The sequence below is a fragment of the Rhynchophorus ferrugineus genome, unplaced genomic scaffold (genome assembly GCF_030347505.1).
Source record: "Rhynchophorus ferrugineus isolate W39M unplaced genomic scaffold, kcgeb_rfMv2 rfM1, whole genome shotgun sequence".
Taxonomy (NCBI): Eukaryota; Metazoa; Arthropoda; class Insecta; order Coleoptera; family Curculionidae; genus Rhynchophorus; species Rhynchophorus ferrugineus.
This window is the reverse complement of record NW_027472580.1, coordinates 61,472,865-61,493,310: the sequence shown is the minus strand read 5'-3', so window position 1 is coordinate 61,493,310 and position 20,446 is coordinate 61,472,865. Positions and strand designations below refer to the sequence as shown.

General features: G+C 30.6%; 1 protein-coding gene across 1 annotated transcript in view; it reads left to right on the top strand.

The window, feature by feature from the left end:
* Positions 1-20,446, top strand: part of LOC143195036 (suppressor of cytokine signaling 2) — a 333,965-nt gene that overhangs the window by 215,311 nt on the left and 98,208 nt on the right. The window lies entirely within an intron of this gene.

Here is a 20,446-nt window from a genome sequence, read left to right as displayed (position 1 = left end):
AGGAAGACATAAAAGAATATATTTCTGTCATTTTGAAATTTTTATGATTTCATTCGTTTTAATTTTTTCGCTTTAAAAAAGTAAATTTACTGAAAAATATTGGTGCAGTACATATTAAAATATTTTCTACAATTCAACAACTTTTTCCTATTCTTCTGGAAATATGGCGATGTAGTGTTGAAAGAACGTTGTTGGTTTGAAAGCGATTCATTCATCGATCCATTTTCAGTCAAACCATGCCGCATTGCTCTGAACAAGTTGCAATTAAAAATGCTATGGTCGGTGAGTATGCTGGGTTCGACGGAACTTCCCATTCAAGCTGCAATAGTGTATCCTCCACAACCCTTGCTATGCGTGACCAAGCGTTACGATGTATGATGACAACTTTGCGTCTATTATTTGCTATTACTGGTCTATCTTGCAACAATACATTATTCATTTTGTTCAATTGATGTCGGTTTGCTGATCCCACAATATGCCCAACAAGCCTCTTCTGGGCTAACCCATGATTTTTTTCAGTTTAGAACTATCGTTGTGGATGCATATTTTAGCGATGAAATATACGCTTATATAGCTCATGCTACGCTATAATAAACTCTTCTTTCTATGTGGACAATCAATGAAAACAAAATGTTGAAATGTTTCGAAATAATATTTTTTATCACTTCGTGTGATATCTATTTCCCCTGCTTTTTGGAACTTTCCCATTTATTGTACCTGCCCATTGATTGCGCCTAGAAACAGCTGATTCATCAACTGCTAAGCTGTCTGTTAGTTTGAGATGCATGCCCGTTTTTTAGTTCTCGAGTTATTTTATCAGTGACATCAAAACTACGACTTTCATATCTCATTAGCGTCTGTATACACTGAATAACTGATTATATAATCTAACTAAATATAATATTATTATCTATGATCTGTTTAATTTTGATCATTAATTTTACATATTACATACATATTTTTTATTAAAATTGAAATATAATGATAATAGTTTAGGTATATTCTATTAGAAACATTTTTTCATATCAAACACAAGTTCTATTTGCTGTATCCATGAGAATTGTTATCGATTTAGATACGGTATCATACTTAATATATCATCTAATTAATTTGTTTTTACTTATCTTAACGCTTTACTCTTATTTTGATATAGAGGATTACATATTTTGATAAAATCGATTTTAGTTTCCTCTAATATCAAATTGTAATTCATGCCACTTCCTGTATTACACAGATATGACTGAGTACAAATAATTAGTATGATTAGTTCAAATTTTTTTAATTATACGTATTACTTTTGATTCTTAACACGAACTACACCCTAATTATATTTTTAATAATTTAATACGTTTTTTATATTTTGCCAGTTCATACCTTTAAAATTGTAACATTCATTTATTAGAAAGTCACTTAGAATTATGTTTTGTTAACACGGATATATTCGTATTTTTATAACTAACTTGAATATTATCTATACATTTATTTCCGCTCATAACGAATATCCTATGTAATAGGAAAAATACATTAATATTATTCATAATTTAATTATTCTATTAAGCTATATAAGGCAACAGAGTGATCCTTCTACTGATGTGATAGTCGCGGGTTCAAATCCCACTGGCATGATTGTAAATGTATATTTGTGATTAGTTCTATTCGCCATTTTGTTGCGTTCTATTGCGTCCATAGGTAAAAGCATAAAATCTGACAAAGAAAACTATCCCTGTCACGCCAGTAAACACACTGGGTAAGACCCAATGTCATGGAAACAATGGAAACTTTAAATTACATTAAAAACATATTATGCTAGTCCATAATATAACAGACAAGTATCAATATTCTTCCACCATTTTATTTTATGGATTGAACTTATCATGAAATAATTTTCATTGAGAGAATAAGAGAAAGTGTAGTTATATGCAATTATCTAGTGACAGCTCATTTCTTGACACATAAAAGAAATAGACTGATAGACTTGACACATAAAAGAGCTTAGGGTAAAAGATAGTACCAATCTTTAAATATGAGTGAGAATTTCAGATGTTTCAGTTGCAGATTTAATTTTTTTTTTGATATTTTAAAGTCTCCTTTTACCAACGAGGGTCTGTCTGGACTGAACCTACAATTTAACGTGGGCTCCAAACCACGGTCCTCGGCATTAAACCTAGTGACTGGCGAGAGATCAACTTCAGAAATCGTCAAGAAGACATCCGGTCTTAAGCAGTCTGGTTTCTGGAGTGACCGGGAATATTTTCCTTGTTGGATTTTGCACCCTTACCTAAGGACAATCACAAATACAGTAAGAGGACCGTCCTGTCGCCTTTACCACTGCGCTAACCAAGCCAGCAATAATAAATTAAATTGTTAAAATGTTAAATTTAATATAAGGCAGGAAATATTCTTTGTAGTGCTTTTGGTGTTCCGTAAACTTGATTAGTGGAGGAAACCTACTGTAGCGACCTTGAGCATGTCGAATTTTACATCGTGGAATAACGGTCTACAAAATACCCAGAAATATAATCCCAGATGTTGAACACGGGCGGGGTGCCAACTGGAACCCGACAACGAATAGCTGGCGGCAACCCCGAGACGTTTATCTGGGATATTATTGAAGGGTATTTCGGTCATTCAGTGCTCAACCCTCGTTTGGTTAAGACGTGCCACCATCGACTGCCCAAGCCTCGTCTTCAGGTAACTCCGCTGCCATCCGTTTTATTATTTGTATTTTCACATTTTTTTTATATTGCCAATAAATAACGGTCACATTATGTAAACACCACTGTTTTATTTCGTTTTACCTCCATTCACCGAGCCACATCATTTTACCCTAAACTACATTTATTTAATTCCTTTACTTTTCTTCGTTCTATATTTAATTTTGGTTGGAGTTTCAAGGCTCTCGGTCTGTTCATACCCAAAAGTCAAAAGAATACTCAGAGGTTACGATGGTCTGATTATGTTTGCTCAATTTTATTTTATTAATTACATATTACATTGGATATGCATTGTACAATCTTAATTTATAAAATTAATTTATTAATTTTGTTCTATAATATTATAAAAACATAAATATGTATTTCCCCAATGTTTGTCCAATGAAGAATGAATGAATTTCTCGCAGACTGCTGTGGTGAAGTCAACCTTTTAGATGGAAAACGCTACTATCAGCCCAACAAACATTTGAAAGTGTTCTGAATATAAGAGATGAATAGTATCTGAGAAAAGAAGAGTTTTGTGCGATTTTTGGTGGTGAGAATTGTCGAAGAATACTTACGGCACCAACAAGAGTATGCTGGTTGATAAGTAGACCATCTCCCCAAATGCCCGCTAGGATTTTTCTGTAGTTGATTCGATCAAACTTCACAAGACAATCAAACAAGACACCTTAGCAAACTTTGAGCAATTAAACCAAAACCATATAATTAATATTTTCTTAAGTTCCAATTTTATTCGTATTTTTATGTTTGATGTTGACTGTTTGATGCAATTTATGAAGGGCTCTACTTCGGCGCTACTTACATCTTCCAACTGGATAAAGACCATTATAATTTGCACATAGCTATGAGTATTCTGATCACCTTTTAGTTATACACATTCTAGAAAAATTAAAAATAGCATTTGAACAATAGAAATCAAATTGAATTTCCTTCATATGGCGAATGTTTTTGCAATACAACGGACTGGTTCTCGTAGGGATTATTTTTATTTTTTTTGTGAAAGGAAGGCCTTAGACCACTGTTGTTAAAACAAATAGATCAACTCAATTGTTAGCAGCTGGACAAGAACATATTATAAGATATTAAAAATTCTGTTTTATACGCCTATACAATCAGATTGGGTAATCCACACAAAGCAGAGCAAGACACCATATCAACTTATAGTGCTTTTGGTGTTCCGTAAATTTGATGAGTGGACGCAACCTACATTTATTTAATTCCTTTACTTTTCTTCGTTTTATATTTCATTTCGGTTGGAGTTTCAAGGCTCACGGTTTGTTCATACTCAAATGTCAAAAGAATGCTCAGAGGTTACGATTGTCTGATTATGTTTGCTCAATTTTATTTTATTAATTACATCTTACATTAGATATACATTGTACAATCTTAAATTATAAAATTAATTTATTAATTTTGTTCTATAATATTATAAAAACATAAATATGTATTTCCCAAATGTTTATCCAATGAAGAGTAAATGAATTTCTGGCAGACTGCGAAGGTGAAGTCGACCTTTTCGTTGGAAAACGCTACTATCACCCCAACAAACATTTGAAAGTGTTCTGAATATAAGAGATGAATATTATCTGAGGAAAGAAACGTTTTGTTCGATTTTTGTGGTGAGAATTGTCGAAGAATACTTACGGCACCAACAAGAGTATGCTGGTTGATAAGTAGACAATCTCCCCAAATGCCTGCTAGGATTTTTCTGTAGTTGATTCGATCAAACTTCACAAGACACCTTAGCGAACTTTGAGCAATTAAATCAAAACCATATAATTAATATTTTCTTAAGTTCCAATTTTATTCTTATTTTTAATTCATATTTATGCCATTTAAATAATATAATTTTTAAATATAATATAATTACCTAACTTTTCACTATATGTCCTTAACATTTTACATTGTTTAATATTAATTTTTTTTTGTCATATCTAATATAACTGTCATTCTATTTAATATTGTCCAGTTGTTTTTAAGAAAAATCAATAAATGTAAAATGTTATTAAAGCTAATACCAATGATATGGTATTTTTTAAACTATTTTTTTATTTGTTTTCAAATTTATTGTTATAATAATTTCAAGGGGATCAATAATGATAATCACGTTTTGCTGCTCGAATTTGGCACTAACCAATCACACCTAATTCGTATTGTTAATAATTCGATTAATTTTTTATAAAACTCAGCACCTTTATAATCGTTTATAGACTTAGTTTTTAGAAAGTTAGGCTTTTTTTATCGACATATATATGTCATTCTTTTCATATACATTTTATTGCGGAGACCAAACTCATAATAATCATTATTAAAATAGTTGAAAGTATTTTGTAAACAAAGTCAAAATTATAAGTTTTTTTAAATTTCAATTCTGATTTTTTTTATTTCAATTTATCCCACTTTTGTAAATAATTTAGCACTTACAATTATATAAGTTTCTATTTAACGTTCATTTAATCAATTTGCTTTTTTTAGTTATGATATTTTAGTTAATATGCAGATCAAGATACAATTATTGAAAATATTGCTATAAAACAATGGTAAAAAAGAAATGATTGTCAAATGAAACTCAAGATTACATCCTCATACACGACATTAAGGTGCAACAACGTTAACCATTGTAATTCAGTTTGCACCATATTATCTGATATATTTCACACTAGAGGTTATCAAATTATATATAAAATTGTTACTGACGGTATAAACATTACCTTTTTTAAAATGTTGTCACTACATTTGAAAATAAAATGACGAAAATAAAAATAAAATTGTCCTGCGAAATAATTAGAGGGAACTTTAATAGTCTCGATTAAAGCAGAAGAGAAAAATATATTCACGTGCTGAAAGTTATTTTGTCTACTATGTTCAGAAGAATAATTAGGGTAACTACTTGTCTCAAGATCCAAGCAATAACTCTTCATTATTTTTCACTATTTTGGTTATTAAAATAAAATTCAGAAAGCGCGACATCTGGCTACATTTTGAGTCCAATAAGAAGGTAAGTCTCCTCTATATCTATAAACCAATTATCCGCCCATTAACCCTAAGAAGGTCCCTGTCTTCTACAACAACTATTGTTATAAGAAAGTCTTGCAAAACTGAAGTCACTGGAAACAAAGCATAAACTTCTCCTGGTTAGATATTGTGTGGAATACAAGACGCGACTTTCCCAATACGAATTGTTCCTGTTTTCAATCTGATCCCCTCCTTAGAACGAGACATTATAGATGTCATTACAGATTTTTAAAAATTCAACATACCCTTCGTCATTGAAAGTTAACCCATTCCTTAGAAGTTGCGAAACATAGATAGAAAAGCTAAAACTGTTTGATGCAATTTATGAAGGGATCTACTTCGGCTCTACTTACATCTTCCAACTGGATAAAAGCCATTATAATTTGCACATAGCAATGAGTAATCTCATCACCTTTTGGTTATACACATTCTAGAAAAATTAAAAATAGCATTTGAACAATAGAAATCAAATTGAATTTCCTTAATATGGCGAATGTTCTTGCAATTCAATGGACTGGTTCTCGTAGGGATTATTTTTATTTTCCTGGTGAAAGAAAGGCCTTAGCCCACTGTTGTTAAAATAAATAGATCAACTCAATTGTTACCAGATGGACAAGAACATATTATGAGATATTAAAAATTCTGTTTTAAAGGTCTATACAATCAAATTGGCTAATCCACACAATGCAGAGCAAGACACCATATCAACTTCCCATATTCAACTAAGAAGCCAAAGAAAAATACTTAATTCTGCATAATATTGACAAACTCACGACGTTTTTGGGGACTCTTTTCCAACATTTAACACAAATAACTAGGGAAATTAATAAACCCATCAAGAATAGACCCTAAAAAGGCCCAAGGGCCAAAATCAACATAAATAAATAAATAAATAACAAGAAGGTTATACGAAGAGATTGATATCGATCTTAATTCGAAAATATGAAAGAATTCGTTTCAGTATAGTATTATGAATGGCAATTTTTTAAAATATATTTGAAATTCTAAATTATTTTCTATATATACACTTCATGCTATAAGAGTATTTATAACAGGTATAAATTTGATGGCTGTCGGTTGGATGATGAATCATTAGTTTGTACATTATAACATTTCGAGTGAGCAACTTTTCTTATTGTGAAAAAAATTGATAAAAAGAATTTCGCGTATTGATAAAATATTGTCTTTTAAAGGGAAAAAACTTTCCACTTTCCGTTTTTTCTCCAAAGTTCAATCGGCAGTCATCCGTGTGGATTGCACACGATGAACCCGCTCCAAAGCGTGAGAAGACGCAACAGTCGGCTGGCAAGATTATGGCGTCTGTATTATGGGATGCGCATGGAATAATTTTCATTGACTACCTTGAAAAAGGAAAGACCATCAACAGCGACTATTACATAGCGTTATTGAACTGTTTGAAGGAAAAAATGGCCGAAAAACGGCCGCATTTGAAGAAAAAGAAAGTTCTGCTTCAGCAAGACAATGTACTGTGTCACAAGTCATTGAAAACGATGGCAAAAATCCATAAATTGGGCTTCGGGTTGCTTCCTCATCCACCTTATTCTCCAGGTCTGGCCCCCAGCGACTATTTCCTGTCCTCAGATCTCAAAATTATGCTCGCTGGGAAGAAATTTTCGTCGAATGAAGAAGTGAAGTGAATGGAGAAGTGTAAAATGCATTTTAAACTCAGAGCGGCATTTCTCTTATATAATCATTTTATCGAAAGTTCATTTTGTCCTAGTTAAAAAAAACAGCACCCATAGTCAAAATGTGTAACCCAATCAGTCTATAAAATTCGATTTGGGTTGGTAGTAGTAGACTCTGTTGTGAAATGTCTACAAAATTATTCAAAACATTACTGTACATTACTGTGTATTTATTAAAGGTTTCAAACGGTTAATGTGGCAACATTTTGATGTACTGACGTCACAAATTTTGATAACGCGTTTTTTTGGATAGACTATTATTTTCCCTTAACATACCCGTAACAGGATTCTATAAGTGCACATCGGTTTTGGAGTTTCCTCTTACAACCGCAACTTATTATTTATAGATTGTTTTTCTTTTTCCAGAATGACCAGGTAGAATCAAATAGTCTTTTGCTGACGTCGCTTTGGGTTCGGGATAGAGAAATTTTGCGAACGACAGAGACCCTGAGGTACGATTGTCGTAATTGGTTTAACTATTGGCGTTTGTGGATGGGTAGAGATTTGATCAAGTTGTTTTCGTGTTCTAAGGCGCCAACAGAAAACCTTACACTGAACATGTTCGTGAAACTTTTCATGAACGGGACGTCTGATTCGAGGTGAGTGTTCAGGTTCCTCATAAACCATGGGGCATTGAGAAACGCGCGGAAGTTTTTGGACTGGAACACTTGGAGTAGTGCAAGTTGTCTCTCGAAGACGTACCTATACCACACCTGTGCTCTATAAAGGCAGACTGGAGGAACTAGCACCTTATACAGAGTCTCTTTCTGGAGGATTGGGAGTTTGCTTTTTTTGCCTTTGCAAATAGCGTGCTGTATTTGAGCTGACCACCGAAACCTACGGTCGAACTGGAGAGTGAGGTATGATATCTTCTGGAGCCAAGGGATAAGGACTTTTTCGGTTTGCAGGCGATATACACGTAATTTCTTCTTACCGTGGAACAGAATAGCCTGAGTTTTGTTCGGTTTAATCTGTAGTCGCCAGAAGTTAAACTACGCAATCGCCTGGTTGAGTTGGGCTTGGAGTCACCGCGGATGGCGTCGGGACTGTAACCAGAGATGAAGAAAACTGCAGCATAAAATGCTGTGTATGAATGTTCGTGAAGTAACAAATGAGCCATGTAAAGATTAAACAGGGCTGAGGTTACGAGAGCACCTTGCGGGACTCCTGCGGAGATTTGTTTCCTAGAGGAGGCTGCGTCACCAATATTACTTGAATGGATCTATTATATAAGTATAAGTGAATCAGGGAAATTAGGTCATTCTAGGTCTACCGAATGACCTAGTTGGTTCGCTTTAAAGGCCAGACCGTTATGCCATACTTGATCGAAAGCTTTGCGACCTTTTATCCGACCTGATAGATGGTGCGACGCGAGCAGCTTGATGGAAGCTTAAATGTTTGGCACGAAAATCTAATTGTTCGTTCTGGATTATGTATTGCGCATAAGTGAAACTATTTCAAGCTTTTATCGCTTTTTCAACAAGTTTGGGAGTGAACTAACCAGGCCGATGGGCTTATCAGATGGATTTGACTCTATTTTTATGAAACAACAGCGACAAGTGCATGGTTCCAATTTTTTGGGAAATGTTTTAACCTCAGGATGGAGATAATGATGTTGGCAAGCACTTCGAGTTGCTTGGTATTGAGGTTTTTCAGGTTATTTACTGCGATACCATCTGGGCCTGGAGCTTTTTTCGAAGATAGACGTTTTATTGAGAGCTGAAAGTCTCTAGGAGAGTCTATACCCTTTAAAAGATGTTCTGATGGAAGTTTTTCCTCTTTAAGGGGGAGGGACAGTATCGTTGATGATGATTAACATTTGTTGTGGTGGGCCAAGAGATGGATTATATTTCATTTGATTCTCAAACGATTCAGCGAGGAGCTTGGTTTTTTCCGGATCTGTAAGGACACAATCCGTGGAGGAATTGTCCTTTAGAGGGGGGATTGAGTTCGATGTTTTCCCCATTAAGCCTTTGGCAGCCGGCCAGAGGTTATAAGGAGCAGTGGGGTTGCCTAAACCTTGATTACTAGACTTTTTGATTCCCATTTCCTCTCGTTCCAGGCTTTAACTCCGTCCCTGACTTTCCTGATTGCGCAACGCGTTTGTCCTCATGATCCAGTGTGGCACGAGCTCTCCCCGCTAATCGGTTCTTGTATCTGATTAGTTCTTTTGTTTCTTTTAGGAGATTAATTTGAATATGTTCAGAGCTGCGTGTTTTGGCAGCTCTATCTGCGGCTGTTTGGATACTTAGAGTGAGCTTTGAGACTGCTCCTTCTATATCGTCTAGAGAATTAATAGTGAGTTGGTTCGCTTGGAGCTATTAGTCCAAGTTCCTTCTCGTCTATTATCCCGGCGATGCCTGCACCAGCAGGAATTGGCCTGTTGATGCTCCAAAGTGGATGATGTGCATTGAAATTACCCCCTGCGAATTTGCGGGTGTTCCCTTGCAATAATGTTTTACATTCTTCTTCATTAAATCGATCTACATTTCGATTTGATCTATTATTTATAATATATAATAATTTGAGTAATTGTGTTTCAAATAAAGTTTATTTTCTTTATAATATGGTCCCCTTAATAAATTAATTAACCAATTAAATATTGTATTGTATATATTTAAAATTTGTGTCTTAAGTAGTAACTGAAACTCTGTGTAATATTTATAAACTGTATGATAAAGTCGAAATCTTTTCGAACAATTTTAATTAAAAAATCTGATAATAAAGTTTATATGTTTTACCATCTTATTAACGAGAGTTTACCTAGTTATACGTAGATTACACGGCTTACTGGATATATTATCACTTCATTTTCTTTAAAATACGATAATAACATAATGCCGAAGATTAAGCGTTACTTGCACTTATTTAACAAATTCCTTGAATACATCAAAAGCCACAATATAAAATCTAATCGTTTTATTGCTGTCGGATTTTTTCTTAAGCATATAAAGTAGTAATAAAAGTTATTTTCAACAAAAAACAGAGTATTATATTTGGCTTTTGCTGTTTATTGTTTATTGAAATTGATTTCAACGAAATTTAGGTATTTTAACAAATTATAAATTTAACTAGGCCAAGTTTATTTCATATTCATCAATATGCCTAACATATTTAAGAGTGTACACGCTAGTTGGGCAGCCATTCTCATTTCACAAATACACTGTTTTTTACATATAAAAAATTTCATACATTTACAATTTTACTATAAAGGCCAATAAAAATTCCAAACCGAACACTTTAAAAAGCCATAAATTTTACTTTATTGAGAAGCGTAGGTTATAAAAAATTGCCGTTTTTTATTTTGTTATATTTTAGAGTCACCTTTTTAATAACTAGGGTCAACTTACAGACACTCCTAGAAGGTATCCGGTCTTATCAATCCTGATTACTAGCGTGACTAGAATACTTTTGCTTGTCAGATTTAACATTCATGCCTACTGATATAATCACAACAACAAACGTATATTTACAATTATCCTACGGCCGGATTCAAACTCGCGAATATGGCAATAGTAGAAAGACCGTTCTGTCGCCTTAACCACTGCGAATACCAAACCGACATTTTTTTACTTTAGATTTTGTTTGAGGACATGAGAATTAGTATCAACTACAATTAGTAACAACTACTACTATCTTAACATATCTTTTCAGATGCACTTCATAAAAATGTATCACGTCAGCACGTCGCAATATTGCTGATTTTTAGTATACAACGTTTGCTGATTTATAACGCATAATTAGTATCACCAATGCTTAGACGAATTTTGCAGACATTTGGCAACATGCCCTACTACTGCCAATTGAAGTCGAATTTTATGGACTAATCCGGTTACATCTTTCGAAGCATAAGACAGCATCCTATCTCTAATAAAACAAGAAGATATAAAATAAGAAGTAAAGATCTAATCCGAGTATAAATTAATTTTACAAACTATAATTGGCACTATATTTGACGTCATCTATGACGTGCATTGGCCGTTTTATTGGACTAGTTATATATTTAATTTGATTGATATACATCATTATTTACAAATAAAGCAAAGTATATTCGTTTCATCAAAGGAATATTTTAGTCTACAAATTTAAAAAAATCGTTTTTTTATATTTGTAAAATTTAACCATTTAAAAATATGCCCTTAAGAGAGCTCAAACTATAAGTAATTTTCGGAAATATAGCTGTTTTAGCAGCGTGGCATCTGAACGACGACATCTAAAAAAGACATTTTACACGCGTTTTTCTCGAAACCACTCTTTTCAAGACCGCCTCGAAAAAATTGTTTAGAGAAAAACGCGTTGAAAATAGCTATATCTCCGAAAATTATTTAAATTTTGAAAAATCCTCCTAAGGACATACTCTTAAAGAGTTTTTTAAGTTTTAAAGATACGAAAATAATCAATCTTTTAAAATTTGTAGACTAAAATAAAAAGGTATGAAATTCTAAAATAATATCTTATTTTCTAAAAATCGTTTGCAAGATTGTGTATATTATTACCTTTCAAAATATTGTCCGCGCCTAGCCACTACTTTTCCATGTTTTTGTTAGCATTTATTATAAATAGAAAAAGGGCTTTTAAGGTAGACAATACTAAAAGTTTAGCAGAGAAATGTAATATTTCTGCCGTTCATTTATATTTACATAGTTATGTTTATGTGATTGAATTGTTCTTCGCCAACAAGGTCGCAATAACATGTTCTATTGCAAGTCTCCAGTAGTACTCCATGACTTTCAACATCACGTTTCTTTAAATTAAACATTAGAGGAAAAAGTGTTTTGTCTGTTTTGTTGCTTCGTAGTTTAACATCTACGAATCTACCTCACTGTTGAAGACCGTCTAACTGAACTAAGTCTAAAACTAATTTTCGAGTTTGCACAAAGTGAAATTAATGATACTGAATTTCTTCAAAGCGTTCTATATGTGCATTTATATTTAAATTATAAATGATATACCTTTATTTGAAAAATATCGTTTTATTTTAACTTGGTATATAGTTTAAGACTCAATTTTTATTTCTTTCTTAACACTGATTTGTTTATTTGAAAAAAGTATATTTTTCAAACTAACTTTATAGTAAGTTGATATTCAGCACACACGTTACATTACTATTACTACTGGTCGAATAATTTTCTTATATATTAAATTATTTTATCTTATATTTAAATTTAAAATTAAAAATTATAACAGAATAAGAAATCTTTTAAAAACCTCTATTATCCATTAAATTTTAAGAAAATGATATAGGATATTAGTATTCAGCAATTCCCCCAACACACAAATAAAAAAACATACTTCAACCTAACAATTTATGTACTTTAATATGTTTATATATATGTAATTATCAATAAAATTTTACAAATAACAATAATATATGTGAAAAGTAAATTTTTAAACGAAATTGCTTTAACAATTATATTGACACTATACAATAAAACGATTCATAGTTTTCAGAAATTCATTGACGATATTTTGAAGGTGGTATAATAAATATTTCTAAAACATCCTGAGTTGACCACTTTTACTATCGAAATGCAACAATTTCGAAACAAAATACTACGTGTGGTTATCAACGTTCTTTTATTCATAAAAAGAAGCGGATATAGCGGAAACCAGATGCCATTTATTTCGCAGTAGCTGAGGGTCTGAGAAACAAGATAATAAAAATCAAGCGTTCTCTTAAGTAGAATATTGTGGTATAACCTAATCTGAGATATGTGTTTTTATGTAAAATATTTATTTCACATTCCTCTTTTCTTTTATTTTAGCTTTTACTCGGAGTAAAATTTTATAGTTTTGTCGAAAATCAATAAGATTGTTAAGTACATGGAGATTTAAACAAATTTTCTTCCTATCTTGTTCTTTGTAAAATGTTTGAGGCTTTATTTGGTTTTACTGATCAGTTAGTTTTCAGATTTTTTATTATTCTTTTCAATATTTCAGGGATGTATTATCTTAGTAGAGATATTTTTTCACTTCATTCTAGAGAACAAAATCAATGGATGCATCTGTTGGCTATGGATTTTTAAAATTTAATATAAAAAAGGCTTACTAGCCGATTGACTGATAGATCCAGAAAATCTTACTCATCAAGTTATAGGCCCCCATACAAAAATACAAATATAATACAAATGGGGCTGATTTTTTTAATTATGAGTCATTTGATGTTTTTGTTGACATATTTTTATATTATGATTATATGAAACTGGTTTTTAGTACCTTTTAATAAACGTTAATTTATTATAATCTAACCTGTCATATGTGACAATGTTTCACTTGTTTGACTAAATACTTTCGCTTATGTGAAAAAGCTTGTTAATAAGTTTGCAGAAGGTTAACAACAAATCATTAATTGCATCCTCTGGAATGACATCAAAGACTTTCTAATATCTTTTGTTGTAATATTCATTACAAGTTTGAATGGTATGAGCAAACAAAATATTAATGATGAATGTACGGGAATAGTGTGAATAATATTATATATATTCAAAAATATTATAAATACTCTTAAAATCTTTAATAAAATGTTAATATACACAAATATATCTTATGTAGATAAATTGTTTAATTACTAAATAATATTATAAAAAATTATAATTTAATATTACAATTAAACAGCCTTTAACATGTGCAATGTTACATTATTGTATGTTAGCGATAATAGCAATAGTTCCAAGATACTACCCTGTGACCTCCAGCTGAAATAAATATACATCTAGTTACTTTATGTCACATGACAGATGTCTTATTACGAAATATGATTTTAAAGAGTGACAGTTTCTTTAATAACGTGTTAATGTATAACGAATTTTTATGTTAAAAAGGTATTCGGTATTTAGTGTTTTCTATTAGTGCTAATTACATCTTACATTTTTCTATAAAGACTCGCTTTGCAGCTACTCCTGATTTCGACATCGTTAAAATAGAACAAACTTGTTTTATATTTCAATAAGACATAACGAAAGTATATATGGATGTAACAGCCTCATTTCTCTAGCCTCTAGCCTAATGAATATTTAATAAACTCGAATGCTCAGCAAATAGTAACTTCATTGCTATATGTCTAATATGGCCATTACACATATAGCAATGAAGCCTAAATAAACTGAAACCGTCGCCAATAATAACATCTAATAAGCTATTGTGGACGGGAAAATCTAACCAAATAAAAGGAAGACGCTATGCATTTCCAAAAAGTAAAAGTAAGTAAGCATAAAGCTAATTATTAGATCACTGAATAATTATAAATAAAACAGTCGATATACTTGCCTTTCATTACCTCAATTAATATGTAAACAGAAATTAATTTGGTACGCTATTTACCGTATGGTTTCTTTTCACCGAATCCAATTTCCGTTTCGTCTGAAGCTATAATACTAATTATCGATAAATTGTATGACAAAGTTAGACTTCCAGGAATATTTTAATTGATTTTACAAAGACACCAATTTCATGTCATAATTACCTTTAATTTTCTAAATTTATCATACATTTTGGACGCAAAAAATGTATGTTGAAGGTATTATTTCTAGAAAAAAATACATAACATTTAACATCATGTTTGTAATGAGTTGAGAATAAGTTGCTTTGCTTCTTTGCTTTTTTTCATGTTTTTTAAATTCCTTCATATAAATTTCACTAATACAATATAAGGACTCTAATTAATCAAATATATATGACCTTTATCCAATTTTATGGTAAAACCAATTCCTTCACTATACAATTTCTGAGATTTCTGATCGGTAAATCATTGTTATAGCAAATTAAAACAGATCTTTCCTTTTGATTATTTTTAATCATTTTTCCAATAAAATTATATTGAAAGTGTCAAATGAATGGTTTGGTTAGTTTCAGCAGTTTAAAACATTTTTTGATATATGTTGTTGTATGTCTCATTATGAAATATACTGCAAGCGACTATTACCTATATATAGTATTAATAAATTAATGTAATCACTCTGTTACTAGTTATTTTATAGCCACATATTAGAAAAACGCTCAGTAACCTATTAGGACTATAAATTAGTTTTAAACGTTTCTTTTAAATTATTTTGCACAAAGGGTTTAAGTATTATTCCTCGATAGACGCCACTTTTTCTCAATTTTCATACATTTTATAGATTCCTTCTTGAAAGAACGTTGTATAATCTTTGAGGGTCTCCACGAAACGACCCATTTTTTGGTATTTTTATAAGAAGCAAGATTCGGAGAATATGGCGGGTGGAGTAGCACTTCCTATGTCTATGCAAGTGCTTACTGTTCAGAATGCTCTTTGTCTTTTGTGCCAAAATCACCACTTTTAAAACGACGAAATCAGTATTCACATATTAAAATCTTTGGAAAATTGAAGTAAGTAAAACTCTACCGCAAATGCGATTTACTTGATACAAATAAAGATATTTTCGACGCACTGAAAAAATTTTTTGTTTATATTTCGACGAAATAACACATACTGAAAAGTGAAGCCTCTTACAAATGTACCCGATGTGATTTAATATACGGAAAAATTAATGTCTGGTAAATACGGGCTGTAAGACAAGACTTTCTATATAAAAGTTTGCATGCCTTTTTAAGGTGTAAATGTGTACATTCTCATACTATAAAATCCCTTAAATGCGTTTTTACTTATATCATCTTTATTTTTTCGATGTTTGATTCATGTTATTTCAACTTCATTTCAAGCGATCTCCAGCGATGATTCTATTCAACTTGAACTTTCAATTCATCTTCTTCATAGAATTTCGATTTTCTGTTACATTTTTTTGTCACCAGATACAATATTTTTAAATTTTTAAAACTTCACTCTATAATAATAACATCGCTCACATTTCAAGAAATCACTCAATTTTCGCTCAAAATTTAGGAACAAATTCAGAAACCTAACCTAAAAATTCAAATAGTTTAAAAGAGAAGTTGAACTTCTATCTATTTTGTGATTAGTATTAAATAAACATATGAGACATATATGGAAAATATAAAAGTGGATATTAAGTAATCAAACAGTAGAAATATTTAGTAAGTACGTTACTATCACAATTCTGCTATCGTCCTGAAAAAGTTTATGAAATAATTTATACAATTTTAATAAAAAAATAAATAAGTTAGTAAATTTTTATTAAATTAGTAATGTGTTTAATTATAAATATATAATAATGACTAAGGTAGTTCTTATTTCAAAACGATAGGTACATCGAACTTGCTTTTGCAAGGAAACATACCTGATTATTTAGGATTGGCTGAATATCTAGGTTGTTATATATTAACATCTACAGAAATAGCCTGTGAGACGAAAAGAATATCTTGATTTTGAGTCATATAATCCGTGACTCATATGCTATGTTAGTTTCATTATCGAGAAAATCACCGATTTTTTGTATTTTGCCGATTGGTTGGAAATTTTGTGCATATTTGTATTCGAATACTAGAAGGGTTTTATATACTTGTTAAATAAAAATGTTTAATATGCACTTGTAAACACATTAAAACTTATTTTTTCATTCCAAACGCAAACTACCATATAAACTGATTAATAGAAAAATAGAGTGATAATTAGTAATTTCTAGAATTAGTTGAATTGTCATTAGAATAAGTTAGGATAGACTTTAAAATAGAATAATTTAGATTATAAGTTGTACAGCAGATCACTTACTGAAGCGATCTTCTACATGTTAGGATGGTTATATTATATAACGGAAATCATACAATAATACTTATTGCCCAAAATTTTACTTATCTTTCAACGGTCAGTCCGTAGTATTGTTAAGTTCCTAATAAAGACTGGATCAGTCAGTTTGGTTTACAAAATTTTACCTCAAAACCAAAATTATCTTCAGTAAAAACTGAAAGACTTGCTGAGCTCTTCTACAATGCAGCTTTAATTTAAACTTAATAATTTTAGAGAATATTCTAATGTTGAATATTCTAATGTTTCTCGTTTGTTCACTGGCATCTCAATATAATAGGAAATCCACCAGTTATATGTAGTTATATATATTATATATAGTTTGTCCACTCACCCTTACAATATTACCAACATATATTGCTATACTATTTCAACTAATATGATAAATTACTTATTGCTTATTCCGATGCTAAATAATATTTACAATAGTTATAAGATATGCAAAAATTTCATCATTTATAAATTTCTAGGTATCCCAAACACAGAAAAGAAAAGAAATTTTTAATCTTTAATTACATATGTTTGATTTCTGATGTATGCTGCTTCAAAGGAGAATTTTTTAAAAGAAAAACCCGACACTTATAAATAAGGACGTATTAGTTATTTGATCATTTTTTCATCATTTGAAAAAACATTTTAATTGTTTTCCAGTATTAACTTTTGTTATAAGTTTTTGTTCGTGTTTTCTGATGTTTAATGCTTTGTAGTGTTTTACTGCAATATTTTATGTTAATTTTTAGTGTATTCACTCTATAGTCCGTTCAATAAAACAGCCAATGCAAGTTATCCAAATTTATAATGCAACGTTGCCGCACCTAATTTAAGTTTTCGTTTGTTTTGACTCTGAGAACAATAAACTATGTAAATAAAATGATGTAACAAAAATAATGTTATGAAATATAATTTATTTTAACATTATAGTACATCTAATGCACATTTATTGAAGGACTTAAACTGCATTTAGTTAAATAGCCACAATAGTTGGTAGGTTTGGAGTTGTTTATATATTATCAAATTTACATTGGCATATGGCAACGGTATTGAATTTCTAGTCTGTTGTACTGAAGAAACACAATAGCGACGTATTTGTAGTGAAGCCAGATCAGTTCTGTAACTTTATAATGAATGTGAAAAACTGAGAATAGCTGGAAATTAGCAGCTTAGTTATTCGCTGGAATTAAACTTTCTGAATGCGGAATTAGGATTCACTACTGACAATTTCCAAGTTGAGAGTGGAACTATTGAGCTCTGTAGGAACTCGTATTGTAAAGTGTCAACCATTTATATGCATAGAAATGTATGTAGTTGCTCAGAATTATGCAAGAGCATTTGGTTAGAATATATGAGAGAGAACGAACACTAAATGTTTTCTATAAATGCTAAATGATATAATGGATAATAATGTGATAATTTTATCAAAAATAGCGTACACAGGTAGTAACCGAAAAAACAAAAAATACAGTGATATCAAAATTACTTGTCAAAGAAAAACACCATCGAAGCAAACAACAAAAATTAAACGTAAAAAGGTAAATATGCTCACTAATTAAAGTAGAATACATTACTTAAATATACAATTTTTAATTATTTGGATTAGGCCTCCCGCAAAACAACTACATAATATAGCTCGTCTAGAGCTCTACCTCATGAGTGGTGAGGAAGAGAATTCACTGTAAATGTAATAAAACAAGCTTAAGCTAACAACTATTCTGGCAGTATAATTAACTGTAATTTAAATTATTCGATAATACATGCATTAGATGTACTATAATGTTAATATACTTTATATTTAATAACATTTTTATTTCATTATTTTATTTAAACTAGAATATTGTTATATGTCAATGCCAAAATAAACTAAAACTCATGCGGTAACGTTGCGGCGTTTTAATCTCATAAATTTAGATGACGTATGTTCACTGCTACTTTAGATTGACTGTAGTTTTCGGGTCCTAAATTGAGAAAACCAGGCAGTATTAAACACCACAGATTACAAAGCGACAAATATTTCTAATTATGGACATATATACATTAGAACACATATGTAAAAACATACATGGTTTGTCATCTAAAAATTATTAAAATATTCTCAGAAAAGATCTACTTTCAATTTAAGTCATATGATTTATAATGAATAATTTTTCATTTGAACTAACATGACTATATTTTAGATATAATGTGTATAAACAAAACATTTACATATTTTAATATAGATAACGTAAAATGCGTTGTATAACAATAGCATTGTTATCACAATTTAATAATTTATAGTGATGTGCTTCGAAAATAAGTGGTATTAAATATAACAATATTTACACCTCTCGCTTTCATGTGAATATTTATTAACATACAACATTTGTTTCAATTCGTTTATCTGATACATTTGATTTCAGGAATCGACTTCAGTAATTACTGGAACTATCTATGCTTCTATTTTAGTTAGTTAAGTCTTACTTTTTATTACAGTAATATATTAAATCAGACACTAAGTTCGTTATTAAATTAATTAGTGAGACCAATACATATCAGATGAATACCTAATTAATACATAATCTGGAAAATGTTTGCTACAAAAAAAAACATTTTATTTTGAACCATAAAACATATTTAAATTATTATGATACATTAGAGGTGAATAATGTTTTCTTTTGCGTATTTTTATGCCATTTTATATATACCATAAAATATTAATTATCAGAAAGAAATAGCCAAACCTTTTTGGATATTTAATCTACTTTCAATCAAGTAAAATTACATTGATTATGTTAGACAGAAATCAAACAATTTTCCAAGAGGAATTAAAAACTAAGAATAATGTAAAATTATTATTTATATGGATATGATTTCTTATTCATTCAAATAAACATATATATTTATATCTTAGAAAAATATTCACATAGAGAATCAAAAAAGGTAACGTCTATGAAATTTAACGTGGAATAAAAACCAACAGTTGCACTGCCAACCACATTAATAACATTCAATATGTAACTATTGTGTCATCCTATGATAAAAAATGGTTATAATGACCTAATTACCTTAAATATATTCTTAGGTAGCAAGATTATTACTGTTGACAATATTCGATTAAATAAAGTTGGTGAAAGACTAATTTCGATTTTTGTTAATAGATGGATTTTGGCCATTAAGCAGCATATCTCTAATAATACTTATTCACGTTACGTTTAAATTACAATTGTCCATAGAATATGCTGAATATAAAAATAGCGTCGCCTATTTACTCAATAAGAAGTTTCTTATTGAAGATGAGAACTATTGTTACATGAGACATGTATCCAAAAGAAGCTTGATACATGGGTAACACATGA